The sequence below is a fragment of the Lycorma delicatula genome, chromosome 1 (genome assembly GCF_047948215.1).
Source record: "Lycorma delicatula isolate Av1 chromosome 1, ASM4794821v1, whole genome shotgun sequence".
In the NCBI taxonomy this organism is placed as follows: domain Eukaryota; kingdom Metazoa; phylum Arthropoda; class Insecta; order Hemiptera; family Fulgoridae; genus Lycorma; species Lycorma delicatula.
The window spans coordinates 232,982,077-232,997,557 of record NC_134455.1 but is presented as its reverse complement, the minus strand read 5'-3'; positions in this window follow the sequence as shown (position 1 = coordinate 232,997,557).

Genomic DNA, 15,481 nt, shown 5'->3' with positions numbered 1-15,481 from the left:
CAATCTTTGAATGTGATGGATTAAATGTCACACATTTAATTTAGAGCAATAGTTGTTAAAGTTGGGTAGCAGAACTGCTGTTGGTGGGAGGGTGACTGCACTACAGAGGGCATGGTAGTCCATGCAGCTGAGAGGTCTTGCCGAACGTAGACGGTCTTTAGGTGTGATGATTATAGTGGGTGTTGGAATGTAGGTCTAAATTTTGTTGTTATGTATAACACATTTTGAACGCTATGAGTTTAGCATTGCATTGACTTGTTATTTATTCAATGGTTGAAGCATTTACAATCATAACTGTTGGTATTAAAATTGGATTAGGTCTTCCACAGACTCGGTTAGCTAGTTCAGAGGGAAAAGAAGAGTGAAGATGTCCAATAGAAGCCTAAAGCAAAGGCATTGGCTGGAATAATAATTTTTACTGATGTAAATGTCTGCCAAGGCATTTGCATTGGTGATATCCTGACAGGCCTGGCTGATGACTGTGAGATGTAATCAGTTAGAGGGTCTAAAGACGACCTCTGGTAAAGTCCCTCAGTACTCGGAACGGAGGGGGTGGTATGGCAGTTGGAATCGCTGCAAGATGAGTGTCTTTTCCCCTACAGGATTGGAACTGGTGTATTGCACCCTGATAATGGTGAACAGTGCAAATATGCTTAATCATACTTCTTGATCCTGATGAGGCTGCAATCTAAAGAATTAAAATGACAGAAAGTAGTCAGTGCAATGAAAGTCTGTTACAAATAATAAGTATGTTTATGAAGCAAAGTAATCAGTTTGCAAATGTGTGTAAAATGTTTTATGAAGTTGAGAAAGAGAGTATTTAAGTTCCTTATGTGATATACATTTCTCTTTCAAATGTATCAATGGCAATTATTCAAGATCACAAAAATGATCGAAGGAGATATAATTTATCATGATGTAACAAGCTGCCATTATATTTGAAAATGTAGATGTTGAACTTCCTCTCCACCATAACTTGTTGATCTATTGCCATGCAAATGCAAGCACCAAAAACAGAAAGAATAAACATTCTTGACCCAAATTTAGAGCCTTTTGTACCCTCCTATATTCTCATATGAGGATCAGAGTTGGGGAACTGACAATCCACTGCAACAGAGACCAAGAACTATTTTAAATTTACAGAAACAGACTGGAAATCCAAGGTTAAAATCACCCACATCACTATTAGTACTGTCTTTCCATTTGTGATTAATTCAATCAGTTGAGTAGAGGAAAGCTTATGCAGCAGTACATTGTTGACATCTTCATAAAAATTGAGGCTAACAGATTGAATTATAAAAGACAGAAGCAATCTAATCTTCGGGTCAAAAAGTACAAGGGTCTCTGGATGAAATTCAGAATGCTGAGAAAAATGAAGATGGGAAAGCTCTCATTTTGCATCATTTCAAGGTAGCCCCACAAAATATAATTCAGCAAAACACAGTGGCAATAGTTAAAAAGTACAGTAAGCCTGATCTACGTTTTACCATGATGTGTAATCTAAAATTGGAAGAAATTTCAGAAAATTTAAATGGACAATCAGTAGAACGTTGACCTGATTTAGTAGCAAATCTTCCAACTAAAACTGATTGCACTGATGAATGATTTAATAAAAAGACAGGTTTTGGAATTCCTGTTGCCAGAGTCCAAGGAATTTAAAAAAATGAGGTCTACCCCACACCCACATCCTTTTAATTATAAAAGAATAAGGTAAACTGAAATTATCAGAGAAAATAGATTGAATTATATCAGCAGAACTTCCTAACCGAGAGAAATTTCTGGCTTTACATGGTGTCATTGCAAAACAGGTGGTTCCTGGGCCATCTGGTGGAAGCAATCCAAATTCACTGTATTAATGATGGTAAATGTACTAAGGGATTTCCCAAGTCTCCAGAATGAAACTGGCAAAAACAGTTATCCTTTTTACCATCATAGGAACAATGGTAAAATCTCAACTGCAGACAGTGAAACAACTGGAGTGTACCTTTTAATCTAGTCTCTTGTTAAAATATAACTAACACATTAATATTAAGATCTGTGCAAGTGTGAAAAATGTTAAGTATCTTTGCAAATACGTATATAAAGAATGCAATTGTGCACATCTCTATATAACTGAGAAAAATATGAGGTATGATGAAATAAAAAGTCACATTGATTCCAGGAACATAGCGCATCGGAAGCTACGTGAATATTGTTTTCCATCTGCATAATTTAAACAAAGATCCGAGCACATTAATTCAAAATATTCAAAGAGATGCAGTGCTGACAGCATGGTTAAAGTTAAATGTAAACAATAAGAATTCAAAATCCATTTCACATACTGAAACACTAAATGAAATTTATTTGAAATGCTGAAGTTTGTATTTAGCGAAGTTTGTGTTAGTATTTGATCAGAAAAAGGAAATGATATCCATGAAAATTTGGTGGGGATAATGTAATTGGAAGATTCAGTCAACCTTGGTTCAGATCTTGAAAGGTATTTTGTAAGGCTATTGCAGCTCCTTGTGTCTGGAGCTACAAGTTTTGAAGAGGCAGTGACGTCTTCTATATAACAGTTTTCAAGCTTTGTTTTGAAGGCAGTGGAAAACTTAATGTATACAAAATCCTTCTTAGTATTATTTATGGAGAACAAACTTGATTTACGTGTTGCATTAAAGGGAATTGTTGCTTACCTATTTAAAGGTGGAGAAACATATGTTAATCAATCCTAATTGGTATAACTTGTCCAAGCCAAATTCGCACAGATCTGATCTAGACGATGGTTGCATAACTAGTGTGGGGCTATAATAAGCTACTCATGGAAGACAGTGTTTGTACGATATAATAAATTTTATATATACAGTATTACAGTATATATACAGTATAATTGTTTTTTATTTTATAGTAATCTTTTAATTTAACTAATTTTTTTGTATTAATTTACGATATACATTTTTTTAGTATTTTTGTACTAATTTTATTCTAATCAATAAACAAATTCACATCATAAATTTTTTAATTATTTTTAGTCTTATATTTATATAAAAAAATAAATAAATTTTTAACCGAATAAAACAATGCACAAATATTTAGCAAACTTATTTTTAAATACTTAAAGTGAAAAAAAATAAATATATATATATAATTATTACCTTGATATGTAGGTATTGCTTGTTTTTCTGTGTTTTTTCTTGCTCGGTAATCCTTTTTTCACTAAAACTTTTACATTTTAATAATGTATTTCGTTATGAATTCTGTAACTAGCACTAGCATAATACAGATAACTAAAGTAAAAAATTACTAAGTTGCCGAATATATAGCATTTCATTCCCTACTGCTTGTTTTTGTCTTCTTTTTATGATTCTGATGAACTCTCACTTCCCAAATTGATTATGACATGTTCATTTTGTTGTTCTAGAGGTCCTTGCAGCTGGCGATACTCATTTTCGTGTTTTTAACACGTTTGCAACATTTTATCCAGTTCTCGACTGAGATTGCAAACTTTTATGACAAATTTCCTTTGTTGTAGCTATTGTAAATTATACATTTTCAGCTGCGACCCAGTTCTTCACTTGTGTCCATGTCATCTCAATAGGATTCAAATCACAATGATATAGAGGTAGGCGTAAAACAGGGAATTCTTCTTCCTCCAATATCTCATCTATCTTATCTATACATGAGATAATATCTCATCTACCCAATATCTAAGATTTTCAGATGATTCTTTTTTTTTTTAATTGTCTCATGCAATTGAACTTCTGTCAAATTTTCATGGTATGTTAAGCTGTTAGTCCATAACCAGTCAATCAGTCATTCGGTGCTCGGCTTTCTTCAGCATTGTGATAAGAAGCATTATCTAAAATAATGACAGTTTACTGGCAAGTTAGGCATTAAATTTTCTTTTATCCACTTTAAAAACATGTTGCACTTCATCTGAGAATGATAATCACCTGAGAAAGATTTGGCTTTCCAAATCTGTCAAGCAGTTAGTTTGGAGTGTATCCCATTTTATTACCAACCTGGATAATTATTATCCCTTTTCCTTTTGAAATTGGCACAGCAAAACATTCAGGTGCACTTGAAGGTTGCAAACATTTCTGTTGGCAATGAAAAATTAAAATATAAGTCTCATCAACATAGACAATTGGTCTTCCTTCAACTCGATCTATGTCTTTATTCAAATAAACACTGTTGGTATCATTTTTTTCAATAAGAATTGCCCTGTTATTTCTGATACTCTTCTATATGAAGTACGTGCTTAACAAAAATGTCCATAAGCTCCTCTTTTGCCCATTAAATACCTCATCACTTTTTAGTTTTGCAGTAAGCTTCCTTAGAGAAGGCAAAGAGCCCTCTCTTAATTAAAATTTTAATACTTTATGTCGTATGACATTCTGATCATTACTATCAGGATTTGTCACTTCCTTTTTGTGTTTTATTCTTTTGCTAGGAGAACTGAATTTTCCCGAAGCTGTATCACCAGTAATTCGTTAAATTGTTTGTTTTTTGACTCCTTCGTTAAATTGACTCCTGTGCACATGCAACACATTCTACAATCTTTTTTAGGTTTCTAACAAACATTCCAACTGCAGCTTCTCCTGTCATATAATTAAAAACATTGTGTATAATACTTTTCCCTAAAGATTTACTAATTTAACACGATTAAATTACTTGAAAATTTCACTTAAGACTTCATCTACTTTCAAGAATTGAAATTCAAAGAACACTGTAAGCAGACAATAACCTGACTCTTTGGATACACATGATTAACGGACAAGTTTTAACTGCAAATACAATATAAATTAGAATGGAGCCATTTACAAAACCAAGGTAGTCTCAGAATGAATGAATGAATCAGGAAAGGTTTGTATATTAGAGAATTAATGTTTCATTTGAATCTTTAGAATGACACATCATTCGATTATCATTTTCACAAACCTGAATAAAGAAATTTTTCTTATGTATGATTCATAGCCTAGATTAGCATATGGTTGTTCGCCACTCCCAGAACTAAGAGCAAAGAGTGTAGCATAAACAGTAAGTCAATCTTATGCATATTTCGCTTGGATATTTTATACAGTTATAAAACTATAAATAATTAAATTTAGGGCTAAACAATCAGTAACTGCCGATTAGTCTGGTTAATATTGCATATTACATCTATTTCAGTATCTAATAAAGAAAGAAATTATTAATTTAATAATATCTAAACTTAGGATTAAATAAGTAACTAATACATGCAAGACTTAATTTGTTCATTGATTGCAATAAACAATAGTTGTACCATTTATATACTGTCTTTAATTGAGTAGTATTATGAACCCTTGCTTGTTAGGCAGCAAGATGTTCATCAGATCTGTGCCAATTTGGCTTGGACAAGCTGTACCACTTATAAATGAATCCTTCAGTTTAAATATTAAGTTCAACTATTTTGATGTAAAATTAATTTGATAGAGTGAAGCTTTAATTTGGGATGAAGCTACAATAGCTCCTAATTTTGGCTTTAACTGCAATTTCTCAAATACAGAAAGAAATAATGAAAAATCAAACCTTTTCAGGGATAGGTAATTTTAGGTGACTTTAGGCAAACCCTTACTGTTATCAATCATGGTGACAGAACAAAAACAGTCGAAGTGAACATAAGTTACATTTACCGAGGGAAAAATTGTTAATTTTAGCACTTAAAAATGTTGTTTGCCCAGTTGATCCCACTTTCACTGAGAAGCTGTTATGGCTTGGCAATTGTGAACATGATGATTTTTATCAGAGGAAATGATTCAAATACTATCTCATATTTTATTTGTGGAGATATAGCCAAAGAAATATTTGGTAGCAATTTTAAAGTTCCTGATTGTTATGAAATTGCTAAAAAAAGTCATTAGTCCCAAAATTTCAGTTTAGACAACTTAAATGAGAATGTTCTAAATCTTTTAAAAGAAGGAGTAAGCACATGTTTAAATTCTGACTCCATTCATTTTGATGGTGGAGAGATTACTGGAGAGTATTATAGTATTATCCAGTAGAATTTGTAAATGCCCATACCTCTTGAGGAATACCTTGTTCATGAACTAAAACTAGTAGTAAACTACTACTGGTATAGTTATAACTAAAACCAAATTTGATTATTACGGAAGTAATAACCGGATCCTTGTCAGGTGAAATGGTTTTCATTCTTCGAATTTATCTTGCATTTGCAATTACAGTCAATAAATCACAAAGTCAAATGCTGAAAAGAGCAGGTATTTATCTTCCAAAACCAGTGTTCGGCCACGGACAGCAATATGTTGCGTGTCAAGAATGAGAAGATTCAGTGACATAAAGTTCAAATTGTCTACAAGCTAGTACAAGGCACAAGTTACTTCCTGATTCAGAAAAGTAAATTGTTACTAAAGAAATTTTCTAGTGTAATTAAATTACAACCTAATATGTTGTAGTACAGACATAAATTAAAACTGTAAGTTAAACAGTAATGTAGGAATTTAAATTAAGAAGGAAAGTAAGCAAAAATCTTCAGAGATTGCAAGGATTATTTTAAAACTGAAACTAAAGAATAGGATCTTTAGGATAACCGGTAGCCACTTGTACATTATACATTTTGTAAAAATAAAATAGCATATGTTGTACAGGATACGGGCAAAATATACTGCATATTCTAGCGCCTGTTGTATTTTTCTTTGGGATCGACTTTAATGCAAGTACTAATATATATTATATGTGTACAGAGTGTATTGTATGTGTATTAAAGTATGGAAACAACTTCATATTTCAAAACTAAGGAATACTAGAACGTAAAAACAAGTATGGTTCTGTATCAGTACAAAATTGTTTACTTATGGTGTTTTATTCAGTATGGCAACTTTTTTTTTTAAACAGGAAGGTGGACATGATTTTATTATAAACTTTTATGAGAAAAACCTGGCAAAAACTGTTTCTTAATAAATTACTTCATCTTCAATTTATAAGCTATAAAATTTTCAAAAGCTGAAAAATTGTAGTAATGAACAAGGTAAAACACCCCACAGTATCCTTTTTATTTCAAATTGCCTTCAAAATTACAACCAGTAACAAACTTTAAACAGTTATTTTTGGTATTAATGGCCCAAACATTAATAATAACTGACTTCATAATAAACAACATTATCAATATTACATAACTAATAATTTGCAACTGTATTACAAATTGAATGTCTTGGTCACCTTATATTTACTTTAATATTATAACAATATTAAATGTTAATTTTTAATGTTTTTGGCCCAAAATTAATAAATTTTGGAAAAAATTTAAATGCATAAAAGATTTTGAAATTTAAAAAATGTAGATTTAGAGTAGTAAATCAGCTGTTCCTTTACACCAATGCAAGTTACTAAATTCTCATTTTGGCTTTTTTAACATATCAGTAGAGTATTTGATTGTCTCTTAAATTAATTATGTATTGTAGAATTAAGTTGCAGTGGTTCAAATATTTGTTCTCTGAGAAAATTTTATTATTATTTTCTTCATTTATTCGTTTAGTTTTATCAGATAATGATGCTTCCTTTAAGTGAAACTGAAAAAATAACTCTGTTGTTGACGTATGGATACGGTGATGGAGCTGTTACAAGAGGTTTAATGATTCAAAACAGAGAACCAAAACTTCAACTGTGATGAGAAGAATTGTTGAAGACAACGATTTGAAGAAACCTGTCTATGAGAAATTGTACTCACACTGGAAGACCTAAAACTGCCACTGATGAAGCAAAATCATTAGTTGTTTTGCAGACGTTTGTTCCATAAGACACTTTTTAGAATTTTTTTTGTGTAATCAGTCATTGACTGAAAACAGATCTCAGGTATGGTTCCCGTAAGTAAATTTTAGAAATTAAAAGTTTCATTGGTCTTTCTCTGTTGTTATCAATCTGCAGTTTGGTTTGCGATGAGTTTCCAGAACCTTTTCTCTTGAACCACTTATTCTCTGTAGCTATTCATACCTTGAACTATTAATATCATCTATGATCTACCTTATATACTCCAGCCTACTCCTTCCTTTGTGGTTTTTCTTTTCAGTTTTCCCTCATTAATTAATCGTTTTCAATAAAGAATTAAATGATGTAATTGATGAATCTTAAACTCCTTTCCCGCCTCAAGATTTTTTTGTGGCCCACAGATCAAAACAAAAATAGTTATAAAATTTTTCTTATTTTATTAAAACCTTGCATATTTATAAAATAAATACAAAATTAAAATATAAAATGTTGGATATCAATCATATTTAATGTCATTATGTGTTGAAATTTTATTAAATAAACTGTTATCGAACGATTGGAAGGGACCATGAACGTTGATCCATTGCGACCGTGTAGATCTTGGAGTTATATGTAGCTACTAGGTAATCAAATTGGCAGTATGATATGTAGCACCATCTTATGTAACCATTAGTTTTGCTCTTAAATTTCAAGCAAGGTTACAAAATTTGTTAATGTTTTAATTCTTCATAATGTTCTGCAGGAAATGTTTCTGTAAAACACGAGTTTGATCATCCTTTATCGCAAAATCGTGCATCAAAGAACAATTTTTTTGAGAGTACCTTTTTAACTGATTGTCTTTCATAAGTGTGAGGATTCACAGAACTCCATATTCTGTTGTTTCCGTTTTTAATGTAACTAGAGAGATGAATCTAAAAGATGAACCTGCTTAATCGGAACAAAAAAACATCGTTCAAAACACATACCATTTTGAATGAAAATAAAGTTGCAGTATTGAATTAGTCTGTTAAAGACATTTTCCAGGTTCCTAGACTTTTCAAAATTAGGTATTAAATATGCTACAAAATTTTCTATAATTTTTTTCAGTTTTGTATATTAGTTACACGGATTAAAGAATATACTACAATTTCCAAGAATTTAAAAAACGAAATCTTTCTTTGTTGGTATATCAAAATGTACTGTATTTGCATGCAGTTATGCATTGAAATATTTTTTTATTATGATATAAGTAATTTTTATCAGCCTTTCATCAGGAAGGTCCCAGGTTTGAATTTCAGTTATACATGACATTTTTCACACACTACAAAATGGCCATTTCATATTTTCACACATGATTACAGCTTATGTGGTGAGTTTAATCCTAAATAAACATTGTTTTTTTAATTGAACAGACTCCAAAAAATATAAAATAAAGTAGATTTAAAAAATAAATTGCACTGAAAAGAGAAAATAGGCTTCGTAGTTCTTGCTTAATACATTGTTTGAAAATTATTTTTTGAAGTCGGCGCCAAATTGAAACAATTTTTGTCATCCGTATCTCTTGCACTCGTAATTTCGTAAACCGTGTTTCGTATACCCTTAACTGATTTAAAATATGGCGCTGATTTCAAACTTATGAAAATTTTTTCGTTTTCAGTGCAATTTGTTTTTAAAATTTATTTTAGTTTTTGGTTTCTGGTTTATTTACTTTTATACGTATTTGAATTCTAGATCGTGGATACCGGTGTTCTTTGGTGGTTGGGTTTCAATTAACCATACATCTCAGGAATGGTCGACCTGAGACTGTACAATACTACATTTACATTCATATATACCATCCTCTGAAGTAATCCCTTACGGTGGTTCCGGAGGTAAACAGAAAAAGAAAGTAAGTTATGTTAATCTAATGAAACATAATCTCAGTAATTACTTCTTATAGTCGAGTTATTTTATTATGTAAAATATGTTAATGTGGAAAATATCTAAAATGACCGGTATATTTAATAAATTGCTATATATTTATTAAATTATCTAACATTAGAGGCGATTAATCAAATTCACCGGAAATTATGCATAATTAGGGAACTAATCAAATTTATACATTACCCCAATTTAATACAAAAAAAAAATGGTTCAAAATAGATGGAAATAAACTTAAAAGCTAATAATTTAAAGCATCAAAAACATAAGATAAAGATAAGATATTGCAGACAGATATTTAAATTTCTGTATATATGCATTTTTTTTATACAGCACCGATACACAATATTCTATACATATATTTGATACACAGAATTCTAATCATTTTCTTATAAAATGCTTTTAAACGTTTAAAGATTTGATTATAGTCTAAAGGTTCTTAAATTTCTAAGATTAAAACAATTTATTCATTTTTTCATAAATTTATTTTTTTTTTAGTAAAAGAATTCTCGGCGATGAGAATACTTTTTCATTATTTATTTATAATTTAATTTTTTTGAGGTTGTACCCTCCCTCCCTCCCTCAAACCACCCTCACTCATCACTTTCAGAAAATAACTAAATTATTTTTTTATATGTTTGTTGCTAGGATAGTGAAATAAATAAAATAAATAAACTATTGTTAATTTTTTTAAATATTAAAAACAATTATTTGAAGAAAAGTGTAATTTATTCGGTATTTAGTCTGGTTGATTTATTTTAAGTTTTCCATTTTAGCTTTTAACTTCGTCAAAACTGAAATATGTGTAGACCTACGAAACAAATTGCTGTAAGAAAAAATGACATTCTCTTGAAACAAAACAATATCGTTTTTTGTCTCTTTTCCATTGGTCTAATACAATTAAGCAATGGAAGGGGACCGCCGCTAGCAACTTATCTATTGTTTTTCAAAAGAGTCATCAAAATCGGAGCTTCTGGTCATAGGTTATGCTTAACGAACTAATTATATATATATATATATATATATATACACACACAAGAGTTGAATTAATAACTAAAATTTTTGTGTACTACATGTTGAATATGTAACACTGCTGCAATTGACGAATCTCTTCTCCCCAAATATGGAAAAAACCACAAAATTAAGTAATTTCAATTGACATAACGATTGCGGTGGTCTTGTACACACAGTAAAATTACCTAAGCGGTCGCGACTAATGTTGCGCCGTCCAGATATTTATCAGTGATGGTGTTGTAAATGGAGCTATGGATATTATTGAAAAATTCAAATAGTCAGCGGTTAGGAGAGACCAGTAGGAAGATGGAGAACTGTCTGGTGCTATTCTAATTCAGTTTGATGACAAACCGTAGGAAATTTAATTAGAAATGCATATTGCGCCTCTCTGTGCAACTTTTCAAGCCACTAAAGGATATGTGTTGCATAAATTCAAAACCCGAACCATTAATTCCTTTTAAGCTGGACCGCAACGGTACACAAATTACAAGCCACTACACTTATAGGAAAAAATGTTTTCAAGCGTATATTGCTTGAAGTCGAATAAATGTTTAAGGAGCCTAAAAGATTTAGCTTCGTGTGATTTGGAGCATAACAAAGTACTGAATATACACATGATGATAAATCGATGGCAAAGATTACGAGGCTCGTATCTCTGACAGCAATTTTTTTGACAAACCTGACTTTCTAAAAAAAACCGTTTTAAATCGATTTTGGTGAAATACACATGGGATTACCAGGAACAGATTTCCTCTCGAACAAAAAAACCGGTTCAAATACGTTTTCGTAAGAAGTTACGAAATTGTACGTGAACATCGCTAAAAAATATTAACATAGATACGGGTCTAAATGAGAACCTCCTCCTTTTTTTGATTGTGTAAAGTAATTGCTTCCCTACTGAGTAGGCAGTGTTACTTGCGCTTTAATAATGCGTTCTTTTTCATAAAATTAAGGTATATTATTTTATTGATTTATATCGTCCACGTTAGTCGTTTCTTATCATGATGATGCATTAACGGCAGAGTCAAACTTGATTTCTATAGAGCAGCGGTTCTCAAACTTTTTTCGCAACACTCATGAGAGTTACAGTTCAATAGCGTACCACTAAACTATTAAATATGCAATTCGTCATTAGGATAGCGATAGAGTTATATTTCAGGATGGTAAAGCAATAAAAAATGGCAATCTTTTGCAAGTATCGTTTTTATTTTATAAAAAAATTATGTATTACAATTTTCTTAATAAAAATTTTTTTGCAAAAAAAAATCTATTACAAAGAAATGTTATATTACATTATAAATTACAATATTCTTGAAGACTGAAAATTCAGTGAGAAGGATGGTGCTGCAGGCTTGAATCATGTGGAGATATCTGGCTAGTTGAACGTAATTTTAAGCGCGAATTTGGATCACTGTTCAGTTTAGTACGAGATTTATTTTTTAATGTTACCAGCGATGGATATTCATTGGTTTTATTATTTAGCCAAAATCACATAAGTTAATAAATTACGTTTTTGACCCTCCTATCTCAAGATAGGTGTATCAAATATTTTGTTTTGTTGTTAGTTCTGGAATCGTATCCCGTATGAAAGGATTTCGTATCCGTTTGAATTCAGAATAGGCTTCTTTAAAATATTCTTCCGAAGTTTCAGTGACGTTAGAAAATGGCGTTTTATATTATTGATGAGATTATCTTCCATTTCAATTTTACATACTGTCACAAGATTCTCCAAATTTGGTAACGACCAAGTTTAATTCGATAGTTTATTATTTATGTTTTGATAAATGCTCTATTTTGTCGCCGACAAAATGTTCTGAAAAACGATTTGTTTCAGCTTGTCATTGAGACATCTGAAAATAATTGATAACTAGGCTAGTGTTTTTATGTATAGCTCTTCTGTCAATCGATCATGCAATTCAAAATTGATATCCGTTACGAATATCTGGGTTTAAAGCCCGACATTTAATAAAATTGACCACCTTGACCTTCTGAAGAACATGCAAGCAAGAAGACCTAATGCAAGCAGAAGTCCAGTCCATTTTCTGCAAAGAAGTCGCCCAGCTTTTGAATATTTCATCGGTGGTAGTTCGTGTCGATAGCTCGCCATCATAACAAAATAAATAGTCCTCTTTAATTACACTGAAATATATTCCGCTCGTAAACCATAAGATGATCATGATTTCTTATATTTGTGCTCTCATCGAGTTGTACGAAAAAAATATTACTAATTTTTGACCTAACTCTTTAAGTTCAATGCCGTGCTTTTAGTTCTGCGGTGAACGAAACATTTTTGACAGTGATATTGTATCTAGCTGTTTAGCTGACAGTTCACCCAAAATAAAAGTCGCCATATCTTTCACAACAGGTAATAACAGCTCTTCACCGTTTCTATGAGCTTTACCTCACTTAGCTATTACAAAGCTCACTAAGAAAGATAGCTAACTACTTTTTGAGTACTGCCTGTAAAACAACATAATTTTATTTGTGCATTTTATCTCTAACAGATTTCGAAAAAAAATAATCCTTAGGTTTGTTTTTTCAATGTTGAATGTTTAGGTGCCGTTTCAATAATCAGGATTTCTGTTTTAGTTTGAACGAATTTCAAAGCAGATTACACATTCAGATCGTGGCTCATTGTTTACATACGTGACATAAATCCAATATTAATGTACTCAAAGGGGGTAGTCACGTCCCCGGACTTGTTGAACTGCACAGATGAGAAATCGTCGAAGAACTGAATGACCAGGAAATTATAACGTGTAGACAATTGAGCACACGACACAAGTAGAAGTTGTACATCTTGACGTTTGACAAACCGACGTATCCAGAAAAATAATTTTAAAAAATAAAAATAAAATCGACTTCAAAAAATAATAGTACTAAAAAGATAAAAATAATTATATTTTTATTTATTAACTAAAGTAAAAATATTTACAAAATATGAATATTTTTAAAATCTATGCCAGTCAACACAAATTAAACATAAAACATGAACATATGCCAACACAAAGTTACGTAAAGTTAGTACCTCAACCGACCGCAAGGGGGCTAAACGGAATTCCCACATGTAAAATGGGATCTCAGCAGCATATAAGAGAGAGCTTCTCACGGTCATACCTCACCTTGAGTTCTCTAAGGCATATATATGGTGATAATATATGCACCTAAGCATCTAGAAAATGTTCTTATATCGTATTTTTGTATGTCGCATTTATTGTTGTATTATATTTTGTCGATCCCATTTTATTTTACTAAAACTTCTATTACAAATTTTGCATCGTTTGAAGTAGTATTTTTATTATACAGATCATAGGTTTTTTATTTAACTTGAGTTGACTGGCATCGACTTCAAAAATATTATTTGTTGTAAATACTTTTTACTTTAGTTAATAAATAAAAATATAATTATTTGTAAATTTTAGTACTCTTATTTTCTTAAGTCGGTTTTTATTTTTACTAATTATTTTATTTCACAAATTTTAGTGGTATCTAGTACACTACGCTGATTTAACTGTGATTTAACCTGAGACATTTTTCGCTGCATAACGTTAACAATTTCTTCAACAGCTTCTTAAATAGAATACTGAATAGCCGATTTGATAGACTGAATTAATAAATGACGAAGAATTTTGTATTTTATTCTTTTCCTTATGATCATAATCATTATCAACCGTTTGGTATTTTTCCTAACATTATAACTGGATTTGGTTAAAATTTATATGGAACCATTCCGAAAGTCCTAGGGGAAAACATAGGCGATAGATACTATGCAAATGAGTTTACGTGCTGGGTTGTATAGTTAACTAAATTTGTACACATATACACTTACTTGTGTTGTGATGAAAGTTATAAAAAATAATACAATTTTTGAAGAGATTCTATTAATTGAATAATTTTTTTGTTCATTTATTTTTATAGATCACCGAATTTCTGGTAATTGCCTTGTTAGTAACAAAAAACTGATATTCTAGCAGAAGTTTCATGCCTATACTTAATTAGTACTGACAATTTTTTTTGTACTGGAATATTAAAGGTAAGTATTCAACAATAAAATACATGCAATTAAAACTGGTTAAAGAAACAACTGTAAACAAAATGATAGCCAAAAAAATAATATTTTTATATTTTACTACTTAATTTTTTTTAAATTTATTTAAAACACTTCCATTTATCCTGTTTAATCCAGATTTCAATTCTGATTTAAATGAAGTGTCAGTGATATCTATTTTGATATTTATATCTTTTATTGACCTTTAAAATGATTGATTTATATCAATTTAAACTCATAAATGAAATTCGATCAGTCTATTTATATATAATCTGGCCAATTAATAGCTATTATTAACCACATTCATTCTACAGCACTATTAAGTATATTCTATGATTATTATCTCCACTAATTATTTTGCTTTTTCTAATTAATGAACAATACTTACACCCACAATAACATTGTCCTTTTATAAAAGTACAGTGTGGGTGAAAAGTCCCTATACATGTTAATAGCATAGTACAGTTAGATATGTAGATAAACATTTATGTCTCGTTAACATTAACATTTATTGTGAATAACATTGTTACTAAGGTTCAAGGTTTATTCATCAACAACATCAGTATGCACTCCTCCATGCTCGATGCAAAGGTTGATGCATCACCATGTTCTTGTGCGCATCTACTGCAACATATCAGGGGTGATCCTTTCAAATGCCATGCAAACTCTGTTTTCAGTTGATCGTCGTTTACAAATGTCTTCTTTTGTATAGTTAAAAAAAATAGTGCATTGTCCGGTATGATGAAGTCTAGGCTCTGTGGAGGCCATGACAACAGTGCTGGAAGGTCTCATGATCCA